At 42.2% G+C, this 13,016-nt stretch overlaps 1 protein-coding gene across 7 annotated transcripts in view; it reads left to right on the top strand.

The window, feature by feature from the left end:
* Positions 1-13,016, top strand: part of LTBP1 (latent transforming growth factor beta binding protein 1) — a 442,953-nt gene that overhangs the window by 102,422 nt on the left and 327,515 nt on the right. The window lies entirely within an intron of this gene.

Below are 13,016 nucleotides of genomic sequence, written 5' to 3'. Positions count from 1 at the left end.
CTGCCTGGCTCCTCACCTAAGTGGATACCTCTTCACCGTTGAGTGGTTTTATGCCAAGAGAATGCCTAGACTTGCTCGCCTGCATTAGGAACTTCCCAGTGCCCGAGGACCACACCTAGTTTACAAGAAACAGAACATCTATTCCAGTCTACAGTTTATTCTTACAGTGCATGGAAGGAACATGTTCTGACTGGCTCCTTCCTTACTAATTTACAGATTTTTTTGCAAGCGGATCCTTGAAGGCCGAGTTGTGTCTTCCTCCTGTGTCTGCCTGTGCTGTTAGCAGACCCTGGTAGGGACGGCAGTGTGGTATGGGGGACTTATACCTGTGTAGTGCTTGGGGAACCAGACCCGAACTCTGGGTTGGCCAGTAGCCATAAGATCTTTATCTCATTATTAGATTATTATAATTATCTGGTTATTATCTGACAGTTCATTATCTGATTATTAGATTGAATGAGAGATGCTATAAAGCTATGGGTCATATTCTTTTTATGCATTGGAAACACCTGTGAACTCTTATTTAAATACATGTGATTGGACTCTACATCAATGGTGGGTTTGACAGGTCTGGGTGGAGCCTGAGGAGTGCATAGTTTGCCAGAGTTCCTTATGGTAAGAATTGAGGGCCTCTGCCTAGAGTCCTACCTGCCTGTTACGAATTAATTTCAGAACTAGCTAAATAATAGGAGCAAAGACTGAGTAGTTAACATACCTTATTTTAGGTTTCCTTATCTTAAGTAGGACCTTGTGGTCAGGTTTTAAAAATACTGAAAAGAGAGAAATTAAAAAAAAAAAAAACTTTTTTCCTTAAAAGAAACATCTGAATTGGTGTCTGGACTCTGGGAGGTGGAGCATCGTGTTGAATGAAATGGACAGACTCAGGCCAGAGGACAGGATGGGGCTAGAGCTCAGGGATAGTAGCAGGAGAGGTGGCATGGGGTGCCTGAGCTCTGGGTTGAGATTTCTGGTCTCTCTTGTAAAGATGGAAGCCTCTCTCTCTGTCTTTTTTTTTTTTTTTTTTTTTAATGACATAGCATGTGGGATCTTAGGTTCTATCCCTGCTCAGGGAACTATGTCTCCCTTCATTGGAAGCACAGAGTATTCACCACTGGACCACCAGGGAAGTCTTGAAGGTAGTTCTTGTATTTTTGATCCTTTTGATTCTCAAACAAAACTCCCTGGTGTTGAGTTCAACACCTAGGGGAGTGTTCCTAGGCTATCTAATAAAATTCAGATACCCTGTTACATCCTATTGTGGGCGGAGGTCTGTGCTAGGTTCCTGAGATTCTCAGGATTTTTTTATGGAAAAAGTGACTATTAGGCTACAACCTGCTAAGCAGTGATAGATGAGTAGGGGAATAACTTACTCTTGGAAGTGGGAGGTTATCAGGGAAGGCTTTAGACAAGTAAAGCCTGAGTAGTGTTTTTTTTCTTTTTTAATTGGAGCATCGTTGCTTTACTCTATTGTGATAGCTTCTACTGTTTAGGAAAGTGGATCAACTTTACACATGTATGTATCCCCTCTTGTTGGATTTCCTTCCCACTTAGGTCCCCACAGCCCTGAGTAGAGTTCCCTGTGCTGCACTATAAGTTCTTACTGTCTGTTTTATACGTAGTATCAAGAGTGTGTATCTGTCACTCCTAGTTTCCTGATTCATCCCATCCTCCTCTTTCCCTGTATCTGTGTCTCTGTTTCTGCTTTGTAAATAAGATCGTCTATGCAGTTTTTTTCAGATTCCACATATACATTGATACACAGTATCTGTTCTCTTTCTGACTGACTTCTCTCTGGAGGATAGTCTCTAGGTCCATCTACATCTCCACAAATGACCCAACTTCGTTCCTTTTCATAAAGCCTGAGTAGTTTTGAAGGCAGGGTAGGAGTTCACTCAGAGCCTGGGGCAGGTGAGTGTGTGAGGTGAGAGGAAGCAGGGTGCAGATATGTACAAGACCAGAAGCGTGACAGACGGAGCTGAGAGGATGACAGATGTTCTTGATAGTTGAGTGTGAAGTTGGTGAGATGTTAGAAGACCAGGCAGGTGATCATCACAGGCTTCAGGTTCCAGACTTTGAGATGGGGTTTCATATCCCAGACCTTTGAAATATTGGTAGCAGGAGAGGGATGTAGTCAGAGCTGCTGTTTAGAGAGGTTGCAGTGACTAATAAGACTATAAATGTGAGAGGTCAGGGTGTGGGTGCAAGAGAGACGTCTGGGAAAGAGGTATTGTGGTCCTGAGCTAAGTTGGTAAGGCTTGGTAATTGGATTTAGAAAGTAAGGGGGAGGACAAGTCCTGGCTGATTATTAGGTTTCTGGGTGGGTGCCAAGAGGAAGGCTTGGACATCATTTGACATGTGGATTACAAGGGGTAGAAAGCAGGTAAGTAGAGAAGGTATCCATTGGGGAGATCAAAGAGATGTGCGGACCTTCAGGCAAAAATACCTAGTAGGCGTTTGAGTAACAAGAGAGGCATTTGGAGAAGGAGCCAGTGCTCAAAATACTGATTCAGGGGTGACCAATGTGAATTTAACAACCACAGAAAAGAATAAGATTGCTGTACTTTTAGAGAGTAGGGGAAGAAGAAATGCCTAAATCTATGATAGTTTTCTATTGTTCAGTTCAGTTGCTCAGTTGTGTCTGACTCTTTGTTACCCCATGGACCGCAGCACGCCAGGCCTCCCTGCCCATCACCAACTCCTGGAGTTTATTCAAATTCATATCCATTGAGTCGGTGATGCCACCTAACCATCTCATCCTCTGTTTTCCCCTTCTCCTCCTGCCTTCAATCTTTCCTAGCATCAAAGTCTTTTCAAATGAGTCAGTTCTTCACATCAGGAGGCCAAAGTATTGGAGTTTCATCTTCAGCATGAGTCTTTCCAATGAATATTGAGGACTGATTTCCTTTAAGATGGACTGGTTGGATCTCCTTGCAGTCCAAGGGACTCTCAAGAGTCCTCTCCAACACCACAGTTTAAAAGCATCAATTGTTTGGTGCTCAGCTTTCTTTATAATCCAACTCTCACATCCATACATGACTACTGGAAAAACCATAGCTTTGACTACACGGATCTTTGTGGGTAAAGTAATGTCTCTGCTTTTTAATGTGCTGTCTAGGTTGGTCATAACTTTTCTTCCAAGGATTAAATGTCTTTTAATTTCATGGCTGCAGTCACCATCTGCAGTGGTTTTGGAGCCCAAGAAAATAGTCTGTCACTGTTTCCACTCTTTCCCCATCTATTTGCCATGAAGTGTTGGGACTGAATGCCATGGTGTTAGTTTTCTGAATGTTGAGTTTTAAGCCACCTTTTTCACTCTCCTCTTTCACTTTCATCAAGAGGTTCTTCAGTTCTTCTTCACTTTCTGCCATAAGGGTGGTGTCATCTGCATATCTGAGGTTATTGATGTTTCTCCTGGCAATCTTGATTCCAACTTGTGCTTCATTAAGCTCAGCATTTCTCATGATGTACTCTGCATAAAAGTTAAATAAGCAGGGTGACAATATACAGCCTTGCTGTACTCCTTTCCCAATTTGGAAGTAGTCTGTTCCATATCTAGTTCTAACTGATTTAAAATCTCACAGATTTCTCAGGAGGCAGGTCAGGTGGTCTGGTATTCCCATCTGTTGAAGAATATTCCAGAGTTTCATGTGATCCACATAGTCAAAGGCTTTGGCATAATCAATAAAGCAGAAGTAGATGTTTTTCAGGAATTCTCTTGCTTTTTCGATGATCCAACGGATGTTGGCAATTTGATCTCTGGTTCCTCTGCCTTTTCTAAATCCAGCTTGAAAATCTGGAAGTTCACGGTTAACATACTATTGAAGCCTGGCTTGGAGAATTCTGGGCATTACTTTGCTAGAGTGTGAGATGAGTGCAATTGTACAGTATTTGAGCATTCTTTGGCATTTCCTTTCTTTGGGATTGGAATGAAAATTGACCTTTTCCAGTCCTGGGTCCATTGCTGAGTTTTCCAAATGTGCTGGCATATTGTGTGCAACACTTTCACAGCATCATCTTTTAGGATTTGAAATAGCTCAGCTGGAATTCCATCACCTTCATTAACTTTGTTCGTAGTGATGCTTCCAAAGGCCCACTTGACTTCTCATTCCAGGATGTCTGGCTCTAGGTGAGTGATCACACCATTGTGATTATCTGGGTCATGAATATCTTTTTTGTACAGTTCTTCTGTGTATTCTTGCCACCTCTTCTTAGTATCTTTTGCTTCTGTTAGGTCCATACTATTTCTGTCCTTTATTGTGCCCATCTTTGCATGTAAAGTTCCCCTGGTATCTCTAATTTTCTTGAAGAGATCTCTAGTCTTTCCCATTCTATTGTTTTCCTCTATTTCTTTGCATTGATCACTGAGGAAGGCTTTCTTATCTCTTTTGCTATTCTTTGGAACTCTTCATTCAGATGCTTATATCTTTCCTTTTCTGCTTTGCCTTTAGCTTCTCTCCTTTCCTCAGCTATTTGTAAGACCTCCTCAGACAACCATTTTGCTTCTTTGCATTTCTTTTTCTTGGAGAATGGTCGTGATCACTGCCTCCTGTACAGTGTCATGAACCTCTGTCCATAGTTCTTCAGGCATTATGTCTGTCAGATCTAATCCCTTGAATCTATTTCTCACTTCCACTGTATAATTGTAAGGGATTTGATTTAGGTCATCTCTGAATGGTCTAGTGCTTTTCCCTACTTTGTTCAATTTAAGTGTGAATTTGGCAGTAAGGAGTTCATGATCTGAGTCACAGTCAGCTCCTGGTCTTGTTTTTGCTGACTGTATAGGGCTTCTCCATCTTTGGCTGCAAATATAATCAGTTTGGTTTTGGTATTGACCATCTGGTGATGTCCATTTTTAGAGTCGTCTCTTGGGTTGTTGGAAGAGGGTGTTTGCTATGACCAGTGCGTTCTCTTGGCAAAACTGTGTTAGCCTTTGCCCTGCTTCATTCTGTACTCCAAGGCCACATTTGCCTGTTACTCCAGGTATCTCTTGACTTCCTACTTTTGCATTCCTGTCCCCTATAATGAAAAGGACATCTTTTTTTGGGTGTTAGTTCTAGAAGGTCTTGTAGGTCTTCATAGAACTGTTTAACTCCAGCTTCATCAGGGCATAGACTTGGATTACTGTGATATTGAGTAGTTTGTCTTGGAAACGAACAGAGATCATTCTGTTGTTTTTGAGATTGCATCCAAGTACTGCATTTCAGGCTCTTTTGTTGACTATGATGGCTACTCCATTTCTTCTAAGGGATTCTTGCCCCACAGCAGTAGATATTATGGTGATCTGAGTTAAATTCACCCATTCCAGTCCATATTAGTTCACTGATTCCTAAAATGTCGATGTTCACTCCTGCCATCCTGTTTGACCACTACCAATTTGCCTTGATTCATCGGCCTAACATTCCAGGTTCCTAGGCGATATTGCTCTTTACAGCATCCGACTTTAATTCCATCACCAGTCACATTCACAACTAGGTGTTGTTTTTGCTTTGGCGCCATCTCTTCATTCTTTCTGGAGTTCTTTCTCCACTGATCTCCAGTAGCATATTAGGCACCCACTGACCTGGGGAGTTCATCTTTCAGTGTTGTATCTTTTTGCCTTTTCATGCTGTTCATGGGGTTCTCAAGGCAAGAATACTAAAGTGGTTTGCCCTTCCCTCCTCCAGTGGACCATATTTTGTCAGAACTCTCCACCATGACCCATCCGTCTTGGGTGGCCCTACATGGCATGGCTTATAGTATTCATTGAGTTAGACAAGGCTGTGATCAGATGGGTTAGTTTTCTGTGATTGTGGTTTTCATTCTGTCTGCCCTCTGATGGAGAAGGATAAGAGGCTTATGGAAGCTTCCTGATGGTAGAGACTGACTGAGGGGGAAACTGGGTCTTGTTCTGATGGGCGGGGCCATGCTCAGTAAATCTTAGTAAATTTTCTATCAATGGGCAGGGCTGTGTTCCCTCCCTGTTATTTTCCCTGAGGCCAAACTGTGGTGGAGGTAATGAAGATAATGGGGACCTCCTTCAAAAGGTCCCATGCACCCACTGCTACACCCAGTCCCCCCAACTCTGCAGCAGGCCACCGCCAACCCACACCTCCGCTGGAGACTGCTGGACACTCACGGGCAAGACTGGGTCAGTTTCTTGTGGGCTCACTGCTCCTTTCTTCTGGGTCCTGGTGCACATGAGGTTCTGTTTGTGTCCTCCACGAGTCTGTTTCCCAGTCCTGTGAACGTTCTGGCGGCTCTCTGGTGGGGTTAGTGGTGACCTCCTCCAAGAGGGCTTATGCCATACCCAGGTCTGCTGCACCCAGAGCCTCTGTCCCTGCAGCAGGCCACTGCTGACCCGTACCTCCTCAGGAGACAGTCAAACACAGTTCTGTCTCAGTCTCTGTGGCATCTCTGGGTCCTGATGCGCATAAGGTATGTTTGAGCCCTCTGAGGGTCTCTGGCAGGTATGGGGTTTGATTCTAAATGTGATTTCACCCCTCCTACCGTCTTGCTGGGGCTTCTCCTTTGCCCTTGGATGTGGGGTATCCTTAGGTTGCTGGTTCGTTTCCAGCTCGAAGGAGGATGCAAAAGTTGGGGCTTCCCTCATAGCTCAGTTGGTAAAGAATCTACCTGCAATGCAGGAGACCCTGGTTCGATTCCTGGGTCGAGAAATCTGCTGGAGAAGGGATAGGCTACTCACTCCAGTATTCTTGGGCTTCCCTTGCGGCTAAGCTGGTAAAGAATCCGCCTGTAATGTGGGAGACCTGGGTTCGATCCCTGGGTTGGGAAGATCCCCTGGAGAAGGGAACGGCTACCCACTCTAGTATTCTGGCCTGGAGAATTCCATGGACTGTATAATCCATGGGGTCACAAAGAGTTGGAGACAACTTTCACTTTCTATTGCTAGGTAACACAATTGTCCCAGACGTTCAGTTCAGTTTAGTTGCTCAGTCGTGTCGGACTCTTTGCAACCCCATGGACTGCAGCATGCCAGGCTCACATGTCCCAGAAGATGCAGTCATTATTTAGTGACTTAAAACAATGAACATGTTATTTCTCTTTTTGTAGGTCAAGTTTCCAGGTGCAGCCTAACTGGGAACCTCTGTTTCAATCCCTTGTAAGGTTGTAGTCAAGCTGTTTGTTGAAACTATGGTCTCATTTAAAGGATTGACTGGGGAAGGACCAACTTTCAAGGTCACTGGTGGTTTTAGATAGGTCTTGGTTCCTCGCTGCCTGTTGGCTTCCTAGTTCTTCTTAGTTTACCGCCTGGGCCTCTCACAGCAGTGTCTTCCCAATTTGCTTGTTGGCTGGCTTCCCTCAGAGTGAGTAAGATAGAGACCTAGTCAGTATCCAAAGTGACATCGTATCACTTTTGCCGTATGGATTAGAAATGAGTCACTTAGTCTTCCCCCCTCCTAAGGGGAGGGGATTACACAAAAGCCTGAATACAGGAGGTGGGGGGCTCTGGGAGCCCCTTGGAGACTGACTAGCATAGCATCTAGGAGATGGGCTGACCAGTGGGTTTTAGGGCAGAAGTGGTAACTGTGGAGGTAAGAGAAGCAGCAGAAGAGTGTGGTCCCACAAGCTAATGGGAAAGAGGGAAGAATTCAGACATAGACTAGGTTATGATGTAACATAACTCATCTGAGGTGCTTAAAAACAAGATTTGTTTCTGGTTCATGCGAGTATTCATCATAGATTACTTTGGGCTCTGTGTCACATAATCATCCCTGGACCACGTCCATGAAGGTAATTTAGGGACCTAAGCTGACAGTTTGGGAAACTTTCACTATCTGAAACATTGCTGGTTGCCATGGCAGAGGGGAAAAGTTAGGGAGACCCAGGCATTAGCTCTCAGAATTTCAGCCCACATTCTTTCCTTTCACATTTCGTTGACATAAATGATGTCATGGGACCGGCCTCCCCTCAAAGGGAGTGAGGAAATGTACTCTCACCATGTGTCCGAGAGTGGCGATTCAGAGACTTTTAGTGATTGGCATTGGGGTCAACCCCCGAGCGAGTAGTCAGGAGTGCCGCCCTACACAGAGGGGCAATGTGCCAACTAAACACGGTGTTGGAATTGGCAGTGATGTGGTCCTTGTTGTGTCAGCCAGGGCGGTGGTTGTGAACAGATGAGGTATTCCTCAATTGCAGTGGGTTAAGGAGAGAATGGCAGATGGGAACGTGCAGAGAGGCAGGAGGAGGAAGCTGGAGAAACAGCTTCACCAGGCAGAAAAGCAGCTCTGATCGCTAGTCTTTCCTCCTCCTCCTTGATTTAATCATTGACTGGTGTTATGTTTGTTTCTTTTTGGGTATCAGACACATCTCAACAGGTAATTCCTTAACCTTGAAGCACTGCTGTGCACTTAAGCTTCAATAATCTCAGAAATAACCAATGGGAGTTGAATCAACTTTGTGTTCCTTTGCAGTGTTGTATTCAAACAAGAAATCGCCTGTTTTTCTAAATTTTCCTATTGTGCCAAAGTCAGGGTATTAGGAGAACTGCCAAGCTTTTTGAGGAAATGGACTTTATGTTTGCTTTTCTTTATGTTGCCTTTTTTATTAAGGACTTTTTGGAAGTTTAGAAATAATTAGATCTTATTCATTGTCCAAATTTGCTCTGAAACATCAGTTGTCCATTTCTGCTGAGTTCAGTACTGAAGCCAGGATGTTTGAAAGTACTGGGTAAGTTGTAAAGTGATAAGTTGTTGCCTCTCTTTCCATGATTTCTTGGGGCTCAGAAAGTAAGGGAGTGACCATTTTGTTCCTGTAGTGAGCTAATGGTCTGAAGTCAAGATGCAGATGGTCTGAAACTGGTGATGGGGCATCAGTTACACTTCACAGAACTTCATGAAGTAGATTTAATATGCAATATGTTGTCCTGAACTACACATTTAAATAAGTTGGCACTTCATTAACTTATAAGAATTGAATAAGAATAGTTGTGGCTTATAAATCAAGTCTATGATTTTTTTTTTTTTTTGGCTACCATTTTCTTCTCATTAATCTCCCATTTCTTTTCAGGCAGTAGAATTTCTAGTAAGTAACAGATAAGGGCTGGAGGGAGCTGACTTCTGAAATAGAAGTAAATATGAGGTATATATTTTGATTGCTTACTCATTTGCCTTGCAGTTTTTCAACTTTAAAATTTGAAATGCAGTAAAAGTTATACTAATAATGTGAGATAATCTTGATATAACTACAAAAAACATTTGGTCCCATCAAAAAATTGACATTATTCAGCTGTGAATGTCATACTGGAATGATGTTTATGAAAAATTCCTTCCCACCTTCTTGGCAAGATGCAAGCATGATGGGCTGTAAAACTGCACCATTAAAATGGCCTGATGCGTGCTTGAACCCACATCTGACTTTGAAGTTAACCAGCTGCCTGTTACCAATTTACTGATTTTACTAGGTGTTGTGTTTTATTCAAAGGTGGTTATTAAACTTAATACTCTAAGCAAATGATATAATCCATACTTCTTAGGATAGGATGGTATTCTGATAAAAGTCATTTCTAGGTGCTTTAAAGTGATTTGCTTTAGGAAGCAAATCCTTCTGAAGGTCCTTTTCTTTTTTTTCTAGTTTACATGTGCTTATTTTGCTAAACACTGGGCCTTTTCACCCCCCCCCCCCCAAGTTATTATGTAAGTTCAGTGATTAAATTATTAGTGTAGTTAGGCAACCAGAGCCTCTGATTTCTTGGTAATGTATTAAACCTCTTTTGAGCTGTTGAAATGATTACAAGCAATACCAAGGGCATGATGGAGGTTGTGTATAGCTTGATTATGAGTAGTTGGGAGAGATTTGTTTGTGTCTCTGTTCTTCCAGTGGAGATAAACTGATAGCAGTAGGGAGGTGTATTGCTACCGCTTACATTGGGAGGTCAAGGGGTCAGTCTTAAAATTGGGCAGAGTCAGCCATGACTAATTTCAGAAGATCATGTGGCTCAACAGGATATCCCCAATTAAACTTCTCAAACCGATGGCCAGGTCACAGTTCTTCTTACCGCTCGGAATGGTTTCGCATGCTTTGCTTATATTCCAAAGAATTAAGAAGGATGATTCAAAGTTTCTCCCATTTGCTTATCTGCTTTTAGGAAAGCATTATTATTCCTGAATTTTACTCTCAGAGATAATGTTTAGAAACTTCTGTTGAAACTGTAATTAGGTAGTATTGATAAATTGTGTCTTCTTTTCAAACCTAACTTTTGGTAGATGTGGGCAGTGAGGTGTGGTGGTGGGGCAGTTAGGGACCAGTTCAGTCATAGAGAACCCAGCTGGAGGTGAAGCTGATGAATTCATTGTTGGATGTTTTGCATTTGAACTTGCCTGCAGGAGGATGTTCAAATGATGGAGATGCCTAGTATGCAGTTGCTGATACGGGGAGCTAGGAAGGTCCTCTTTAGATATATGCATTTTGGAGACATTTATGTGTAACCAGATACTTGAGATGATTCAATCTGCTCATTCACCATGAAATGCGATAACCCTTGTAATACCATAAACTTGGAATTGGTCACTTAACTGATGTTAAATGGTGGGAACACACCCAACATTTTCTCTCAAGGAAGTGAAAAGGCTGCATTTTTAACCTCACAAGTGTTCTGCAGGACAGGGTCAACAGAATTTTAGTGAAGCCGCCATTCAGTTAGCCTAGGTCTACCGACCTGAATTTTGAAGCAGTTAGGTCGCACTCATTTTGAATATGTGTATCTTTACTGCGAGGTAAATAATTGTGGGAATATCTGTTTGGAGAAAAATTGGCAGAGCAGTGAATCTTTATCTAGATAATTATTTTTAGTTCAAAGGAAAGCAAAATGTTTATAATATCAGATTTTGTAGTCACAACTTAGCTAAAGGTGAGTTTGAGCTAATTTTAATGAATATCTTGAATACCTTCATATATATATATATATATATATATATATATATATATATATGTATATATATGCAGGAGACCTGGGTTCAATCCCTAGGTCAGAAAGATCCCTTGGAGATAAATGGCAACCCACTCCAGTATTCTTGCCTGGGAAATTCCATGGACTGAAGAGCCTGGTGGACTGCAGTCCATGGGGTCGCAAAGAGTTGGATGCAACTGAGCAACTTAACAACAACACACCCTTATATATGTAAAATTATTTATTTGGCTGCATGAAGTCTTAGTTACAGCATGTGGGATCTTTGTTGCATCGAGCGGACTCAGTAGCCCTGTGGCATGTCAGATCTTAGTTCCCTGACCAGGTGTGGAACCCACATCCCCTGCAGTGGAAGGTGGATTCTTAACCACTGAACCACCAGGGAAGTCCCTTGAATACTTTTAAAGTTAGAAATCTTCAAGTAGTTAATCACTAAGTTGGTCTACATATAGTCTGTTGAGCAGGGTTATGTTTTTAACCTTCCTGTGGCATTGAGATAAGATAATTACATTTTCATTTTACCTGTTAATTTTGTCTTGTATATTCTAACTAATTGTTTTAACCCTGATTAACTCACTGTTAATCGAGCACTTTGTATTGGGTGCAGGAGGTATAAAGAAATAAATGAGACTGTCTTGTCCTCAGGGATGGAATATTCTAGTGGAGGAAACTGTAAACCAGATTCATAGGACACAGGATAAGAAGGATCATAGTCAGTGAAATGAGAGTCCAGATGTAGGATGAAGGAAGCTTTCTAGATGTTTCCAGTTACTACTGCAGTAAAACAGCAAAACCAGCAGGTGGGAATGTAATTCACTTAATTGGACTGATTATATATCTTAATCTCAGCAAATCAGGGAATTTGGAGAATTGATATAGAACAAATATTAGGAAACAGTATGTTAATAGGGTGTATGAGATTAATTATCCAGAAGCATTTCCATTTTTTCTAGGTGATAAAATCTGAACCTTTGGAGTAAAACTTGTGATAGATAAATGTACCATGTGCCATACTTCTATTACTGACTTAAAAAGGATCCATATCTCAAAGGAACCAATTGTACTCTGCACTCCCAATTGTATAGCTGAACCCCTGCTAAAAGGCAACCAAGCTATCCTAGACCAATGGCGCCACCTAGGGCCTGTTAGAGGGATTGCACCATCCTCAACTTCACCCTGTCACCTCTCTTGCTCTTTAGAAACCTTGTTTTGTAATTCTTTTTATTTATTTTTATTAGTTGGAGGTTAATTATTTACAGTATTGTAGTGTTTTTTGCCATACATTAACATGAATCAGCCATGGATTTACATGTGTTCCCCATCCCGATCCCCCCTCCCGCCTCCCTCCCCATCCCATCCCTCTGGGTCTTCCCAGTGCACCAGCCCTGAGCACTTGTCTCATGCATCCAACCTGGGGCTGGTGATCTGTTTCACATATGATAATATACTTGTTTCAGTGCTCTTCTCTCAGATCATCCCACCCTCGCCTTCTCCCACAGAGTCCAAAATTCTGTTCTATACACCTGTGTCTCTTTTTCTGTCTTACATGTAGGGTTATCATTACCATCTTTCTAAATTCCATATATATGCATTAGTATACTCTATCAGTGTTTATCTTTCTGGCTTACTTCACTCTGTATAATGGGCTCCAGTTTCATCCATCTCATTAGAACTGATTCAAATTATTCTTTTTAGTGGCTGAGTAATATTCCATTGTGTATATGTACCACAGCTTTCTTATCCATTCGTCTGCTGATGGGCATCTAGGTTGCTTCCATGTCCTGGCTATTATAAACAGTGCTGCGATGAACATTGGGGTACACGTGTTTCTTTCAGTTCTGGTTTCCTCAGTGTGTATGCCCAGGAGTGGGACTGCTGGGTCATATGGCAGTTCTATTTCCAGTTTTTTAAGAAATCTCCACACTGTTCTCCATAGCGGCTGTACTAGTTTGCATTCCCACCAACAGTGTAAGAGGGTTCCCTTTTCTCCACACCCTCTCCAGCATTTATTGCTTGTAGACTTTCGGATAGCAGCCATCCTGACTGGCGTGTAATGGTACCTCATTGTGGTTTTGATTTGCATTTCTCTAATAATGAGTGATGTTGAGCATCT

This window comes from Cervus elaphus, chromosome 11 (assembly GCF_910594005.1).
Source record: "Cervus elaphus chromosome 11, mCerEla1.1, whole genome shotgun sequence".
NCBI lineage: Eukaryota > Metazoa > Chordata > Mammalia > Artiodactyla > Cervidae > Cervus > Cervus elaphus.
The sequence above is the reverse complement of the archived record's forward strand: the minus strand, read 5'-3'. Positions and strand labels throughout refer to the sequence as shown.